The sequence below is a fragment of the Nerophis lumbriciformis genome, linkage group LG32, assembly GCF_033978685.3.
Source record: "Nerophis lumbriciformis linkage group LG32, RoL_Nlum_v2.1, whole genome shotgun sequence".
Lineage (NCBI taxonomy): Eukaryota > Metazoa > Chordata > Actinopteri > Syngnathiformes > Syngnathidae > Nerophis > Nerophis lumbriciformis.
The window spans coordinates 16,918,033-16,936,631 of record NC_084579.2 but is presented as its reverse complement, the minus strand read 5'-3'; the positions used below and the strand labels follow the sequence as shown (position 1 = coordinate 16,936,631).

The following is an 18,599-nucleotide window of genomic DNA, read 5'->3' as shown; positions in this document are numbered from 1 at the left end:
ATGGAATAACGTGATTGGGCAGGCACGCTGTTTATATCGTGGGAAAGCAGGCGTGAAAAAAGGCTGTCCTCACTCCAGCTCCGGCTGAAAATCGGGAGATTTAAGGGAGAATATTTGTCCTGGGAGAGGCGCTGAATTTCGGGAGTCTCCCGGAAAATTCGGGAGGGTTGGCAACAACGTTGTACGTCTCGAGGGCTCTCATAATGTTGAAAAACCTATTCCGAATGTCCCCGGTTATGTTCTGCGTTTTGGTTGTTATTTGCAGTTTAGTGTTCTGTTTTGTCCTCGGCGCTTTTTCCTCCGTGAACTTTTCTCGTCGCTCGTTGCGCTGATGAGACACTCCTGTTTCTGTTTCGTAATTAGCGTCCTCACCTGTTGCTCCCTCTAATCACTGGCATTTATATTCTTTTTACCCAGCCTAAGTTGCTGGCTCACCGACGGCTGCAAGCGACAGTTGTTCACGTCAGTTCGTTTTGCCACCCTGCTGGTTCTTGGTGGAGCTTTGCCGCAACTTCCCTTGCCAGCGGCGCTCTTATCCTTTGTATTTTTTGCCTTCATCGTTGGAATAAATATTCATCTTGCCTGCACGCTGCCTCAGTGAGAACACATCCCTCGCAGCCACGCGACCCCACGTTTGCAACATAGAAGGTAGGAAACTGTTTTTTTTTTTTATTGCTCTAGCTATGAACATGTTTGATCTATAACTAAGGATTCCTACTTCGCGGGTAGGAATCCTTGATAAATAATGGTTTACTGCAGTTCACAAGCTCTAAGAACACTTGAGCATTTAAACAAACCAGTACCTGCCAAAAACAACTTTTATTTTGGGAAAAATCTTCTACTGGCGGTTATTTTCAAATATTTGCCTTTTATTTTCGTGCCAGCGAAAAACATTGTTCTTATAGTTTTGAATGGAAATAGCATAAATCAGGGGTGTCAAACTCATTTTAGATGGGGGGCCACATGGAGAAAAATCTACTCCCAAGTGCATACTTGCCAACCCTCCCGAATTTTCCGGGAGACTCCCGAAATTCAGCGCCCTTCCCGAAAACCTCCCGGGACAAATATTCTCCCGAAAATCTCCCGATTTTCAGCCGGAGCTGGAGGCCACGCCCCCTCCAGCTCCATGCGGACCTGAGTGAGGACAGCATTTTTTTTTATGACAGGAGGACAACAGGGTGACAAGAACTAAATCATCCAGACTAGAGACACATTGTATTATTATGTTTATCTTACCTAAAAATAAATATATTTTTTAATTACAAAAAAAAACTAAATACATTTTTACTATATTTTGCTAAAAACATCAAAATTAATTGTTTTAATTTGTATTTCTTCTGACTCCTTATTACATCCAGTCATAGAATTATACATTAAAATAAATAATGATAAATGGGTTGTACTTGTATAGCACTTTTCTACCTTCAAGGTACTCAAAGCGCTTTGACACTACTTCCACATTAACCCATTCACACACACATTCACACACTGATGGAGGGAGCTGCCATGCAAGGCGCTAACCAGCACCCATCAGGAGCAAGAGTGAAGTGTCTTGCTCAGGACACAACGGACATGACGAGGTTGGTACTAGGTGGGGATTGAACCAGGGACCCTCGGGTCGCGCACGGCCATTCTTCCACTGCGCCACGCCGCCCCATAAACATATATGAAATAATTAATTTTAGATGATCATAATAATTCATTTAAAATGACCATATTTAATTATTAAAATAATTGCTTGTTTATCAACAACTTTAGCATTTTATTCATTACATTTTGAAGCTCTCAGAAGCCAAGTTATATTATATCCTATATTATTTATGCAAGTTTGAAGTATCAATTATCTAAACACAGTTTTGTTTGCATATTTTCAGGATATATATATATGTATGTATGTATGTATGTATGTATGTATGTATGTATGTATGTATGTATGTGTGTGTGTGTGTATGTATGTCAATATACACCTCCCCTCTTAACCACGCCCCCACCCCTGACCACACCCCCTACCCCTACCCCTATATATATATATATATATATATATATATATATGTATATGAAATACTTGGCTTGGTGAATTCTAGCTGTCAATATACACATCCCCTCTTAACCACGCCCCCACCCACCCCCACCTCCCGAAATTGGAGGTCTCAAGGTTGGCAAGTATGCCCAAGTGGGCCGGATTGGTAAAATCACGGCACGATAACTTAAAAATAAAGACAACTTCCGATTGTTTTCTTTGTTTAAAAATAGAACAAGCACATTCTGAAAATGTACAAATCATAATGTTGTTGTTTCTTTACACTTACATGTTGCGGTTAATAGTATTCTACCTTTTTATTTGTCGTTAGTTATACTTTCTGAATAAATTATGTGATAATGTTCATCAGTATTTGCTTTTTAAATGTGTATTTTTATTTCTGTTTTAAATGTTATTTTTTAGTCTGTCCTTTGCCTCTATTTCTTTGTGGTGTACAGCCCTTTGTTTTTCAACTGTGCTTGTTTTTAAAGGGCTTTATAAATAAAGTTGGTATGGTATAGTAGTTGGTGTTAATTTTCAATCTATCAAGATAAAAAAAAATATCAAAATCAATTTACAGGATGTTATTTATGTAGTTTGCTCATGTTCCTCATCTGGTGCACTAACATCATGTGGTTTATTTGTTTTACATCCTCTACAAAGATACAAATAATTGCCATTGCAACATCTAGTGGACACATTTAGAACAACAGTTTCTTTCATTCCAAAAATTTCAGCTCATTTTCATACTCGGCAAACTCCTCCTACGGGCCGGATAAAACCTGTATGTTTGTCACCCCTGTCATAAAGCCTTAGAGTGAGATCCGGAGGTTGTGAGTACAAACCCCGGCCGAGTCGTACCAAAGACTATAACAATTAAACCCATTACCTCCCTGCTTGGCACTCGGCATCAAGGGTTGGATTTGGGGGGTTAAATCACCAAAAATGATTCCCGGGCGCGACCACCGCTGCTGCTCACTGCTCCCCTCACCTCCCAGGGGGTGATCAAGGGTGATGGGTCAAATGCAGAGAATAATTTCACCAAACCTAGTGTGTGTGTGACAATCATTGGCACTTTAACTTTTTAACTTTAACTTGACAGTCTCTCTAGTTACTTCTTGCTTGTTGTTCAACACAAATCCACAGTTATTTACAGTAAGATGACCTTGTTTTTATATTATCGTATTACCAATAGTGTGTATATGTTTTCTTTTATTTATTTGGCTTGTAAGTGCATGTCCATAAAATAATATTTACACCACAGGGCTGTCCTGCACACTACTACGATCACAATTAGAGATGTCCGATAATGGCTATTTTGCCGATATCCGATATTGACCAACTCTTAATTATGATTCCGATATCAACCGATACCGATATATACAGTCGTGGAATTAACACATTATTATGCCTAATTTTGTTGTGATGCCCCGCTGGATGCATTAAACAATATAACAAGGCTTTCCAAAAATAAATCAACTCCAGTTATGGAAAAAAATGCCAACATGGCACTGCCATATTTATTATTGAAGTCACAAAGTGCATTATTTTTTAACATGCCTCAAAACAGCAGCTTGGAATTTGGGACATGCTCTCCCTGAGAGAGCATGAGGAGGTTGAGGTGGGCGGAGTTGGTGGGGGGGTGTATATTGTAGTGTCCCGGAAGAGTTCGTGCTGCAAGGGGTTCTGGGTATTTGTTCTGTTGTGTTTATGTTGTGTTACGGTGCCGATGTTCTCCCGGAATGTGTTTGTCCTTCTTATTTGGTGTGGGTTCACAGTGTGGCGCATATTTGTAACAGTGTTAAAGTTGTTCATACGGCCACCCTCAGTGTGACCTGTATGGCTATTGACCAATTTTGCCTTGCATTCACTTGTGTGTGTGTGTGTGAAAAGCCGTAGATATTATGTGATTGGGCCGGCACGCAAAGGCAGTGCCTTTAAGGTTTATTGGCGCTCTGTACTTCTCCCTATGTCCGTGTACACAGCGGTGTTTTAAAAAGTCCATTTAACCTTTTGAAACAGATACCGATAATTTTGAAACCGATACCGATAATTTACGATATTACATTTTAAAGCATTTATATTTACCGATAATATCGGCAGTTCGATATCGGACATCCCTACTCACAATGCTTTTATGACAATAATGACTTTTATATAAGACTTCACATGTATTTTCTTATCCACCCACTCATCACTGCAGCAGGTAAAAGAATAGAGAAGACGCTTTTTTCTTCTTCTGTGCAGCAGGCAGATGAGGAAGAAAAAAACAAAAAAAACTCCTCCTTGCTGTGTGTCATGGACTGTTTTGACTCCAAGGCACACTGATTCATTATCTGTGTAATTACGCAACTTAATTACGACGGCTAGAGGCGAACTCTGCCTCCCTACTGTCCATCTGTCAAACACTCCCCCCAGCTTCATTTTGCACCTTTTTTTTCATTGGATAGCGTCTGGAAAGCTGTTTGTCGTTTCGTTGCGTCTATCGTTTTATCTACTTATTTTTCCCCAAGTCTTGTGAACGCCGTGCACTCTGACCTCGGGCAGTTTTGCAAAGTTGTCGAGGCCATATGGCGTCCTCCGCGAGCTCGATCTTCTTCGCCGGTGACAAACACCTGCTTGAGGAAACATTGCTGGGTGCAAGGCTATTTTTTTTCAGATTGTAAATAGCGGAGGAAATTGAGTTTTGCTCAGACAATGTTTGGCTAATTCAATTTACAGATATCACATTAGCCCAGGGGTGTCCAAAGTTTTTTTTTTTTTTTTCATTTTATAGACACGTCCCGAATTAAAAAAAATGACACAGAAGCAGAAATCTAAAATGGAACCTGAAAACCAAATTGGCAGACAACCTATGTGTCTTACTCAGGCTTGCCTTAATGCATGACGCCAGGGGTCCTCACCCAATCAGGGCCCCCCGATTTTGACGGCGGAATGCAATGATTTATGTTCATAGCTGTCAATCACAGACCACTCAGCTTTGTGTAGCGTTTCGTGTACATGCACCCTCTCTCTCGGCTACGTTGAGAGGTGAGTGTGGTGACTACTGAGCTAAAAGCACCAGGCAATCTCTCCGATTGCCAGCACTATTCTTTTTATACTCACACAGACATATATGCGCCCGTTGCAAAGGAGATGTGACCGGAATTATTTTTTAAATGGATGTTTTTGCATTTTTGAATAAAATATTTCATTTTGTCAAACCGTATTTTCGAGGCAGGGTGAGAGGTGTGGGGGTGGGAAGTTTAGGTTGGGGGCCCCCACCACCAAGTCTTACTAGATGTGGTCTTTATGGGATTTCCATGTCTGTCATGATGAACGTGTTGGCAAGTAACTAAAAGTAAACATAATAAGACATTTTTAAAAAGCTTATTGTATTAAATCAGGGGTCCCCAAACTTTTTGACTGGGGGGCTGATTGGGTTAAAAAAAATATATATATATATATATATGTGCGTGTATATATGTATGTATGTATGTATGTGTGTGTGTGTGTGTGTGTGTGTGTGTATATGTATATATGTGTGTGTGTGTGTGTGTGTGTGTGTGTGTGTGTATATATATATATATATATATATATATATATATATATATATATATATATATATATATATATATATATATTTGTGTGTATGTATATGAATGTGTATTTTTGTATTATACATATATATTTATAAAATATGTATATTAAAAAATATGTATTTAATACATTTTACAATAAAATAATATATATATTTTTTTGTACTTTTTTTTATATATATATATTTTATGTATGTTAAAAAATAAATATATATCATTTTATTATATATATATATATATATATATATATATATATATATATATATATATATATATATATATATATATATATATATATATATAATCATTTTATTATTTATATATATAAAATGATATATATTTATTTTTTAATATATATAAAATATATATATATAAAAAAATAAAAAAATAAATATATGTGTGTGTGTGTGTGTGTGTGTGTGTGTATGTATGTATGTATGTATATGTGTATATATATGTATATATATATGTATATTTTTTAATATATATTATATTAAAAAATATATATTAAAAAAATCGATGTGAAAACGCTGCTGCTCACTGCTCCCCTCACCTCCCAGGGGTTGGAGCAAGGGGATCGGTCAAATGCAGAGGGTAATTTCACCACACTTAGTGCGTGTGACTATCAGTGGTACTTTAAAATGCATTTTTAGACAAGGTTAGGAGACACCAAGAGTAACAAGCAGTAGAAAATGGATTAGATCGGACAGATTTAAAAACAAATAATTAAAAAAATATATATTTTAATTTGGAACTTCCCGTGGGCTGGATTTTGGACTCTGTAATTTGGGGACCCCTGTATTAGATTTTAGAATTTGCTAGTATTATTGTAAATCAGATGACATTAAGTTCGTAAAATCGAATGTCTCATACATTCAAGTAGCTAGTGCGCAATAATTATTAACAAAAGCAAAAACTTCTATTGGCTTCTGTCATGTCTGTGTAATCATGTTTTGTTTTAAGTCATGTTTTGTTTAGTTTCTGGCTTTTCACTCCCTTGTCTTGTTTGCATGATTACCCATTAGTTTCACCTGTTCCACGTTTGGACTCATTGTGCACTCTTGTTTGTCACCATAGCAACAATTAGTTTTCACCTGTCACGTCACGCACCTGCTTTCACTAATCATGTCCATAGTATTTAAGTTCATTAATTTTCTGTTGTTCGTCCTGATGACATCCCCGTATTCCTACCCTTGTCACACTCTGTCCAGCTCTGCGCACTTCATGTCCATGCCAAGTAAGTTTTGTTTATTATTGCCACAGTTAGTGTTTTTTGTTGTTCATAGTTTTTTGCCCCCGTGCAAGTCTTTTGTTTTCGTTAGTCAAGTTTGTACATCCGCCTTGAGCGCGCCTTTTGTTTGATCCTTTCTTTGTAGTTATAGTGTTAAATAAATCATGTATTTACCTTCACGCCTTGACCAGTCCAGTTCATTTGCACCACGGGAGAACAAACCAAGCCACAGTCCTAGTCATGACAGATGTCGTCAGCAAAAAGGTTTTCCCGCAGATGACATCACGCCGCCGCCTTGTCATGACGTCACCCCACCCACTGGTGATGACGTCAGAGACCAAGATTTTTTTTTAAATTCTGTTAACTTTGTTTATCAGCCACCACCAAAGGACTTTTTTGCCAGAATCAGACACTTCCAGAACATTTTTTCACAGACCCGCTCACTGGGACTGTCCTTGCACCCCAAGACTCAAGCCCCGTCCCCGTCACAAAATGTTTACTTTTTTCCGCCCACACAACCCCAGGTGGGGGAAAAATAAATATTTTTTGGACAATTTAGTGGGGAGGATTCTGCCCCCCTCCTGACCTCCCTCCACCTACCCCTAAAAACGGTTCCCGACCGCAAGGAGCGCGTCTGGCATCCGCTCCTTGAGGGGGGGGCTAGGGCTGGGAACTGTACAGGTGGGGTGACTCAGCTTCGCCATGCCAAGCCGCAACCCCCAGCTAGGCCACCTCCACCTGCACCAAAGCTAGCACCTGTCGCCGCTCCACGGCTAGCACCTGTCGCCGCACCAAGGCTAGCACCAGACCCTCCACGCCAAGTCCAAGACCAAGACCCTCCACGCCAAGTCCAAGACCAAGACCCTCCACGCCAAGACCAAGACCAAGACCCTCCACGCCAAGTGCCGCCAGTCGCAGCTCCACGACGCCAAGTGCCGCCAGTCGCAGCTCCACGACGCCAAGTGCCGCCAGTCGCAGCTCCACGACGCCAAGTGCCGCCAGTCGCAGCTCCACGACGCCAAGTGCCGCCAGTCGCAGCTCCACGACGCCAAGACCCAAGCCAAGACCTAGACCAAGACCCGCCAAGCCAAGACCTAGACCAAGACCCGCCAAGCCAAGACCTAGACCAAGACCTGCCAAGCCAAGACCTAGACCAAGACCCGCCATGCCAAGACCTAGACCAAGACCCGCCATGCCAAGACCTAGACCAAGACCCGCCATGCCAAGACCAAGACCAAGACCCGCCATGCCAAGACCAAGACCAAGACCCGCCATGCCAAGACCAAGACCCGCCATGCCAAGACCAAGACCAAGACCCGCCATGCCAAGACCAAGACCCGCCATGCCAAGACCAAGACCAAGACCCGCCATGCCAAGACCAAGACCCACGCCGAGCTTCGCCGCTGGACGCGTCACGCCGAGCTTCGCCGATGGACGCGTCACGCCGAGCTTCGCCGCCTGACTTGCCACGCCGAGCTGCCACGCCTGCCAAGTTGACGACGCGCCTGCCTCCTCGTCGGCTACGGATATGGCCGCTACCTGGTCGCCCGCCACGCCAAGTGCGCCCACCTCCCAGTCGGCCACGAATGTGGCCAATCCCTGGTCGCCCGCCTCGCCTGCTGCAGCGGCGTTCCACTCGCCGCCGCCACTTGACTTTGCCTCGGTGGATTCGGGGCCACTTGGGCTGGCGACCCACCACCATGTCCCCCTCCCGCCCTCCCATGACTTCTGTTAAGTTTTTTCTTGGACATCTGGTATCTGTCCTTAAGGGAGGGGCTCTGTCATGTCTGTGTAATCATGTTTTGTTTTAAGTCATGTTTTGTTTAGTTTCTGGCTTTTCACTCCCTTGTCTTGTTTGCATGATTACCCATTAGTTTCACCTGTTCCACGTTTGGACTCATTGTGCACTCTTGTTTGTCACCATAGCAACCATTAGTTTTCACCTGTCACGTCACGCACCTGTTTCACGTTTTGAGTCACGCACCTGCTTTCACTAATCATGTCCATAGTATTTAAGTTCATTCATTTTCTGTTGTTCGTCCTGACGACATCCCCGTATTCCTACCCTTGTCACACTCTGTCCACCTCTGCGCACTTCATGTCCATGCCAAGTAAGTTTTGTTTATTATTGCCACAGTTAGTGTTTTTTGTTGTTCATAGTTTTTTGCCCCCGTGCAAGTCTTTTGTTTTCGTTAGTCAAGTTTGTACATCCGCCTTGAGCGCGCCTTTTGTTTGATCCTTTCTTTGTAGTTATAGTGTTAAATAAATCATGTATTTACCTTCACGCCTTGACCAGTCCAGTTCATTTGCACCACGGGAGAACAAACCAAGCCACAGTCCTAGTCATGACAGCTTCCATTGAAATCATTTGGGTTTTGCCCTCAAAGCCTTCCTGTATCCAAAGGTCTTAGTCTTTGTAAGCAATACCAAAAATGACCAAAATATAATTTTGTAATAGGAAGACCAAGAAAAAGGAAATATCGATCTGATTACTTTATCCACTGATACCATACTGAGTATCGATGGTATCAACATCTGAATTGATCATCCCACTTTACATTGTTTCAGGGGTCAGCTTCTTGTGTTGTCCTGCTCGGTGTGTATGTAACGTGCTTAATCATTCCTTTTCCTCTCGTCTTCCAGTGATAATGATACTTGGGAGTAAGGTCATACATCGTTAGGGTTTTATCGATGCTGATACCGATATCAGTATTTCTTATTGGTACCGGTATTCAGCGGTACTCTTATCAGTACGATATGTAATTTGTGTAAAGATGTGAAAAATTGCCTGATTGATGACCATTTTGTTTAGCACAAGATGTTGTACATGTAACAGCAGGGAAGTCTTTTATCAACACCTGCTTTTAAGTGTTAAACAAGTCAAGGTGCAACGCAGCTGTTATGTCGCCATCTTGTAAAGACCACACAGATCCGTTTATTTCTATTCATTACATTAACATGAAGTGGAAATATTTATGCAAGGCATTCACGTGCCGCTGAGGTCACGTCTCGTTTTGCCTTTTTTCGGTTTTCTTGTGTTTTGAGGTTCTGTTTCTCCCTTAATTGGTTACCTCCAAGCTGCTAGGGAAGCTGATTTATTGCACCTGTCTCTGATTAGTGATCAGGAGGCTCACCTGCTTCGAAGAGCTTTATATGCGAGTGTCATCCTGCCTTCCTCGCAGGTCCGTTGTTCAGTTCAGTTTATTTCAAGCATGCATACAATTGTAATGTAATGCATCACATGCTTCCAGTTCTTTCATTACAGCACGTTCGAAAAGGAGTAGGAAGAAACTGAGTTAATTTAATCCTACCCCTTTACATATAGCAGTTTTATCCCATTTCCCTATTCTGTTTGTAACAGAACAGTAAATAAATATTCCATAAGTAAAAAAATATTAAATACATAATCATTATCTCTCCATTTATAATTGTTCTTTTTTGTACTTTGCGAGAACTTGTAGTTTGAACAGTCTCTTATCAGAATCATACTAGTTCTGCCCTGAGATCGGTAGGTCGTGAGTTCAAACCCCGACCGAGTTATACCAAAGACTTGGCACTCAGCATCAAGGCTTGGAATTGGGGGTTAAATCACCAAATGATTCCCGGGCGTGGTCACCGCTGCTGCTCACTGCTCCCCTGGGGGGATGGGTCAAATGCAGAGGATAATTTCACCGCACCTAGTGTGTGTGACAATCTACTTTAAAATTTTGTATATATATATATATATATATATATATATATATATATATATATTAAAAAAATAAATATATATCATTTTATTATTTATTTATATATATATATGTATATATGCAGGCAATCTACAATCTGCGCACCTGGGGCTAATGAAGATAGCATAAAGACCAGCGGACCCAAAAGATCCAGTGCCGTAACGTAGTTCACTCCCGTAGTAAGCATCCCGTCTCTGGCTTCCCTCCCGTGTACTTGATCTCTCTCTGTGCCTTCCCTGTTCCCGTGTCTTATGTTCTAGTACTTTAAGTTTGACTTTGATTTCTTTGCTTAATCCATTACATAATTTAATTCCACATATGGGTATACTAAAGGTTTCAAGTGTTGTACGTGCATAAAAATTGTTTTAAATGAGATTTTCCGGATTGTCCTCTTTTTGTTGAGAAAAATTGTACATTCTTGGGTAGCAGGTTATAGTTTGCTTTGGACATCATTTTAGCTGTTTGCAAATGCACTAAGTTGTTTAATTTCAATATTTTTTTATTCAATTAATTAAAAAAAGGGTTTGAGTGTTCTCTATATCCAACATGTATTATTCCTGGTCGTGGGACATCTCTACAAAAGAATAGGGCTGTCTAATGATTATATTTTTAATCAGATTAGTAAATTTTTTATTTACTTTCATGAATAAAATTAGCTTAAGAAAATACCCCGATATTTTGATACAAATGCAATTTAGTAGTCAGAATGTCATACAGAGATGTTTGCTGAAAACTTGGAGACAGTAAGTACAGTAAGAATTAAGTGATCATTTTGATAGTCTTTGCCATAATATTGCAAACCAGGTACAGATGCACACTAAAAGATAATGTACAGTAGTAAACACACTCAAACAACTTAAAACAGTGCACCATTTAAATTCACGTTTACTCTTCTTTAGTTCAGTCATTTAAACATACTTCTTTACCTCTTCAGATGACAATGCTGATCTTTTTGTTTTGGTACAATGCCATCCCCAGCTCGTTGGGATTATTTTTAAATATTTCCAATGTTGTCCAGCCGGTAATTGCAACTTGATGCTACTCTTTGTGTAGTACAGTTGGTTTATTCTTGCTGTAGATATGGTACGACCGACCGCTGTGATGGTATGAATGACTTGCAGGACATGTGTTTAACTTAATGACTGGTACTTTTGTTGACAACATTGACGCAGGTAAACAGCCAGCGTAGCGTTCTCCTCTGCTTGTTGTCGATGTAGCATTCATTCTATCAGCGCCATCCTTCAGTGTTTCGCTTTAAAATGGCATCTTAAACTTGATGTTCGCCACAAATGTCAATCCTGCATGTCATTGGCGGCAAACTCTGCCGGCACCTCTGCTAGAAGCACGCCGGGACCTGCCCCTACTCGCTCTACACGCATTGCAGCCAGGCAATCTACAATCTGCGCACCTGGGGCTAATGAAGACAGCATAAAGACCAGCGGACCCAAAAGATCCAGTGCCGGAACGTAGTCCACTCCCGTAGTAAGCATCCCGTCTCTGGCTTCCCTCCCGCGTACTTGATCTCTCTCTGTGCCTTCCCTGTTCCCGTGTCTTATGTTCTTGTGCTTCCCCTGTCTCCCGTGATAGAGCTGTGTGCCTCGACTTCCCACTAGATTCCGGACTGCCTCCCTCGATCCTCGACCCCTGTTTGAACACGGACCTCGTTTCTGCTCTCCAGCCCCCGACCCCTTTGCCTGCCCACGGACTGCCTTCCCGCCTTGCCCCTTTTGGTCTGACGAAGGATTCATCCAACGCGCACATACAACAAACTCTGGTAACATTTACATGGTTAATTCTACACATCGTTTTGCACCTATCACTTAGAGTAGCATACACATCCCACCTTATCAAGTTCAATATACCTATTGAACTGATTCCTGCCGTGGTGTCGCCTCCTTCCCCCGCCGTACATAACAAAAAATGTTTGCCGCTGCAAAAGTTACCTTAGTTTTATCTAAAATTATGTTTTGAAGCAAAATTGGCTGCCTCGCACCGTAATCAGAACGTGCACAATGCATGCGTTTTCCGGGTTAAATTTTAACCTGGATGTTAACTCGAATTTGATTAATCTTCATTCCTATTTGGCGGGGGTCAGCAACCCGCGGCTCCACAGTCACATGTGGCTCTTTAGCGCCGCCCTAGTGGCTCCCTGGACCTCTTTCAGAGATGTGTGAAAATGTAAAAAGATGACGAAAAAACTATTTGTGTTTTAATATAGGAGAATAAACATGACACAAACCTTCCTAATTGTTAGAAATCCCACTGTTTGTATCAAACGTGCTTCACTGATGAGAGTATTTGGCAAGCACCGTTTTGTCCTACTAATTTCAGCGATCCCTGAACTCATCGTAGCTTGTTCACATGCACAACTTTCTCCGATGCTGCCACAGAAAGACGTGTTTTATGCCACTCCTTCTTTGTCTCATTTTGTCCACCAAATATTTCATGCTGTGCGTGAATGCACAAAGGTGAGCTTTGTTGATTTTATTGATTTGCTGGAGTGCTTATCAGGCATATTTGGTCAATCCATGACTGCAAGCTAATCGATGCTATCATGCTATTTAGGCTAGCTGTATGTACATATTGCATCATTATGCCTCGTTTGTAGGTATATTTGAGCTCATTTAATTTCCTTTACGTGTGTCCTCTGTGTATTAAATTTATATTTGGATGTCTCATGACGCATTAACTGTATGTAATATTTTCTGCAATTTCTGATAGTTGTTTGTGTGCCATGTTGTTCCAGACCACAGCAAACATTACCTAGCTTGCCAAATATTGTAATAAATCTATTAAAGGAAATCAGCCTTAATTTGTACACACACATCTATATACCTTTGGCCATTAAAAGCCAGTCATTTCCAGGAGTTATCTCACCTTCTTACCAATGTTTTCCAATTTTGTAAAAATGTGTCGAATAAATATTACATTTCAACATTTCTTTGCTTCAGCCTGCGACAGTCATTTTGATAGTAGGCTATTATCGACACTTACGTCATGTGTTGCCTTCATTATAACACTTGTATAAGACTTTTAAAGTCATTTTGACAGTAGGCTATTATAGCTAATAGACACTTACGTCATATGTTTCCTTCATTATAAGACTTATATACGGCTTTTAATTTTTTGCGGCTACAGACAGCTTATTTTTTGTATTTTTGGTCTATTTGGCTTTTTCAACATTTTGGGTTGCCAAACCCTGCTATATGGTACCGCAATCTTTTTTATTTTTTATTTATTAACGCATGTGATAAACATTCACAGCCCTAGTAAAGTTAAAGTTAAAAGTTAAAGTACCAATGATTGTCACACACACACTAGGTGTGGCGAAATTATTCTCTGCATTTGACCCATCACCCTTGATCACCCCCTGGGAGGTGAGGAGAGCAGTGGGCAGCAGCGGTGGCCGCGCCCGGGAATCATTTTGGTGATTTAACCCCCAATTCCAACCCTTGATGCTGAGTGCCAAGCAGGGAGGTAATGGGTCCCATTTTTATAGTCTTTGGTATGACTCGGCCGTAAAGAATAATAATACATTGCTTTCTTACCGATGACCCAAAACTTGGTTATGATCTATAACTTAGTGTTTGTTTGTGTTTGTGTGTGCTAAATTATAATCACTTTTGTAAAAAGGTGTTATACGAAGGTCGGTCCATTTCTTGTCATTAGTTTACGGGGTAGATCTGCGGACCAACCTAATAAATGCAGCACCTGCGTGTATAAGACTATGGTCTGCTTGTTTCAGTCCAATATAATTGGAGAAATGCAGAAATATAATCCAATGTAGACCTAATGGTGAGTGGCTGTTTGAAGCAAACGTTGGCTTAATAACTGCTAATGCCCTATTCTTCATGAATTGTATTTTTTTTAAATTTATAACAAGGGTTACCTTACTTTTTCACTTGTATGACTGTTCAGAACTCTAAAATATTGTACTATATTAAAGGTTTAATGTTGTGTGGGTGAGCCAAAATGCAGTTGGATCTAGAATTAAAGCATATTTTAGCAATTTTTATGGGGTCATGGCTTGGGTTTTCGCGAACAATTACTAATAAATTGTCTGAAAATGTCAATTATTACTGCTGTATAGTCAAAATGAAAAGGATTTGAAGGTTGCACGCTGCTTGCCTGCACCTTTTTTCTGGCCACGGCGGAGCCTTTTATCTCAATAAAAGGAGGCGGCCTGCCTCAATGAGATGGCTAAATCCCGCCAAGACTTGGCAACAGGAACAGGCGGCGAGGGGGAAAATAAGAAGCTAAACAGCTTCTTGTCTGTCACTATTAACTGATTACTAGAACAGAGGATAGTTTGTTTTATTTATTAATTCAATAACACTGATGATTGCTTCAATGGTTAATTATTTTTACATTAAGAAAACGAAATGCATTGGTTAACCTTACGTTTGTTTTATTCATGCATTTGTTGGCGTGATTAAGATGCTTTTAAAACAATTTCACAAGTTTTAGTGTTTAGATTTAATTTCCATCCATTTTCTACCGCTTATTCCCTTTGGGGTCGCGGGGGCGCTGGAGCCTATCTCAGCTACAATCGGGCGGAAGGCGGGGTACACCCTTTATGCTGTATGGCTTTTAACTTATGCTCAATAGGGAAGGCGTGCCTGCTGAAAATGTGTGCTGTCTTTGGCGTGGCGAATGCATTTAGTTGAGGCAACCGCTTTCAAGCGCACAACTTAAAAAGCTGCATTGCGTGGCGATATCAGCCGGATGCACAAACGCACTGACATTATTCATGAAGGTGAGCAGGGAAGCCGTGATTAATGTGCGGACTTCTCGTATATATGCAAACACAAAAACTCATAAATAAAAAAAATAAAAAAAAGGGGGCAGACGACGAGGCTTTGAAGCAAACTTCATTGAGTCCAAGTTGGGTTGAAAAATCTTGTCACATCAGCAGTCTCCACCAACTCCACAAGGCCCATCAAGACAAAAATGAGAGATCAGTCATTTGGACTTTTAATGAGCTACGTTCGCTTTTAAATGGTTTTCAGATGTTATTGCTTCAGCTCGTTCTGCAGTCTCCTCATCATCATCATGGAATGAATGATAGGAGCCCAAGGCGAGAAGAGAAAACCACTGCATTACATCATCTTTTTATATTTACAGTAGGGAAGGGATTTATATGGCCCCATTGTTGGCTGGATCACGTGCGGGGTTAATCATTTTGCAATGCAGCCTGCTGAAAATGATGGGAAAGCGCCACTCCACGTAACAACTGACAACCTTGGTCGAAGATAGAATCGCCACAAAACACATTTTAAGATATTGAACACTCTACCAGTTCGCTATGTTTTATGTGTCAGGTAAACCGCGACGAATGAGGCCATATGAATCCCCTTCCGACTGTAATTTCAACGATGCCATAAATCATACAGTCAACACAAATATTTCATGACTCACACAAAAGGAACACCTATCAATAGAATATACAAAGTCAAAAGTTAAAGGGGACTATTATCACCAGACCTATGTAAGCGTCAATATATACCTTGATGTTGCAGAAAAAAGACCATATATTTTTTTAACCGATTTCCGAACTCTAAATGAGTGAATTTTGGCGAATTAAACGCCTTTCTATTATTCGCTCTCGCTCATCGGGAAGCAACCTGCCATTTTCTCACTTTCGTCGGTGTGTTGTCGGAGGGTGTAACAACACGAACAGGGACGGATTTAAGTTGCACCAGTGGCCCAAAGATGCGAACGTGGCAAGAAATTGGACGAATGTTGTTCAAAATACGAGGGTGTGGGGAAAGCCGACGAAATGGTCAGTCGTTTGTTCCGCACACTTTCCCGACAAAAGCTATGCTATGACAGAGATGGCAATAATGTGTGGATATCCTGCAACACTCAAAGCAGATGCATTTCGAACGATAAAGTCAAAGAAATCTGCCGCCAGACACCCATTGAATCTGCCGGAGTGTGTGAGCTATTCAGGGACAAAGGACCTCACTAGCACGGCAAGCAATGGCGGCAGTTTGTTCCCGCAGACGAGCGAGCTAAACCCCCTGGATGTCTTGGCTCACACCGTCCCTTATGCCACCGAAGATGATCAAGAGAAGAATATCTACCCTAGCTTCCCTGGCCTGCTGACATCAACTCCAAAACTGGACGGATCAGCTTTCAGGAAAAGAGAGCGGATGAGGGTATGTCTACAGAATACATTAATTGATGAAAACTTTATTCATTACTCGCGGTTTTACGTAAATTATTATACATAAACTGTGTTTACCAATAATTTAGCTTAAAAACATTTATTTTTTTCAACCATTCGAGTACATTCGGGTAGTCTTGTGTAATGCAGTATTTTGTGTCTATTTAGGTATGGTTAACCTGAGTGCTGAAATCGTGGAAAAATATATGTTCTTAGCGCGCCTGAAATGGGCTGTCTGCACTCTCAAAGTGCATGTTGTTGCCAAATGTATTTCATATGCTGTAAACCTAGTTCATAGTTGTTAGTAATTATCTTATCAGACAGTGTTAAGCCGCTGAAATCCGAGTCTGAATCCGAGCCAATGTCGCTATACCTTGCTGTTTGTTTGTATTGGCATCACTATGTGACATCACAGGAAAATGGACGGGTGTATATAACGATGGTTAAAATCAGGCACTTTGAAGCTTTTTTTAGGGATATTGCGTGATGGGTAAAATTTTGAAAAAACTTCGAAAAATAAAATAAGCCACTGGGAACTGATTTTTTAATGGTTTTAACCCTTCTGAAATTGTGATAATGTTCCCCTTTAAAGTACCACTGATACCATATGTGTGAATGCTTTGGAGCATTCACATAATGACATCACTAATTAAATTGTGAAATAAGTAATCAAATAAGGTCAATAGTGCAAAGTAACTAAATATAAGTAAAAACTACTTTTGGCTAAATGATAAAAACGGATAAGTAAGGTTATAAAAAGGATAACAATCATTTTCAACTGCTTTACTTACTCGGACACTGTTTTGTGAGTGACAGGAAGAAATGTCTGACTGGGCTTGGGGAGAATTTGGTACCTGAAATATCTAAATAAGTAATTTCATCCATCCAAATTCAGTAAATTATGACATGACATCAATAATTCAATTATGAAATCAGTAATTAAATCCTAAAACATTTAATTAAACTAATAATTTAGTGATTGAATTATTAAATGTTATTTTACATTTACTAACACATTTATGTGTTTAATTCAAATTATAACTGACACATTTCTGCAATATTTAAATATTTATTTTTATTAGCTCCCCAAAGTTATTTTATTCCGGGTCAAAACTCTGCTTTTTCTGGGTAGTAATGGGTGTTACTGCAGTTTTTTTAATTTTTTTTTAAATTTTTAATTTTTTTTTTTTTTTTTTTTACCACTGATAGTCACACACTCGCTAGGTGTGGTGAAATTACCCTCTGCATTTAACCCATCCCCTTGTTCCACCCCCTGGGAGGTGAGGGGAGCAGTGAGCAGCAGCGGTGGCCGCTCTCGGGAGTCATTTTGGTGATTTAACCCCCAATTCCAACCCTTGATGCTGAGTGCCAAGCAGGGAGGAAATGGGTCCCATTTTTATAGTGTTTGGTATGACTCGACCTACCAATCTCAGGGCGGACATTCTAACCACTAAGCCACTGAGCAGGCTATATAATATAAACAATATAGGAATATAATAGTAATCATAAAAATGTACAACAAATGATTAGTCTTTCTTCTTTCAATTGTGGCTACTGTGAGTTCACAGGGTTCATTGTCATAGCTTAAAGTAGATGAATGCATGCAATAAACAGCGTGAGACGGCCAAACCAATTCAAACATATTGATACATGTTGATGTCTAACAACAGTTATTTCATTTTACGCTTTAAGTCTTCCTCTTGCAAGCTGCAATTATTACAAAAACGCCACCCGCCATATAATGGAATGCAATTTTGAATTTTGCGAGCGTATACAGCAATTAATGGAAGGTAATGATAACCTCCAGCCAAAAATCATTTTCGGTGACAAGAGAACTTTTCACATGAACGACAAAGGCATCACATGCGGAAAA

General features: G+C 40.4%; 1 protein-coding gene across 1 annotated transcript in view; it reads left to right on the top strand.

The window, feature by feature from the left end:
- The first annotated feature begins 297 nt into the window (after positions 1-297).
- brinp1 (bone morphogenetic protein/retinoic acid inducible neural-specific 1) overlaps positions 298-18,599 on the top strand; it is a 498,298-nt gene continuing 479,996 nt past the window's right edge. The window contains exon 1 of the mRNA XM_061927310.1: positions 298-648. The gene's annotated coding sequence lies outside the window, so the exon portion shown is untranslated. The remainder of the gene's footprint in view (positions 649-18,599) is intronic.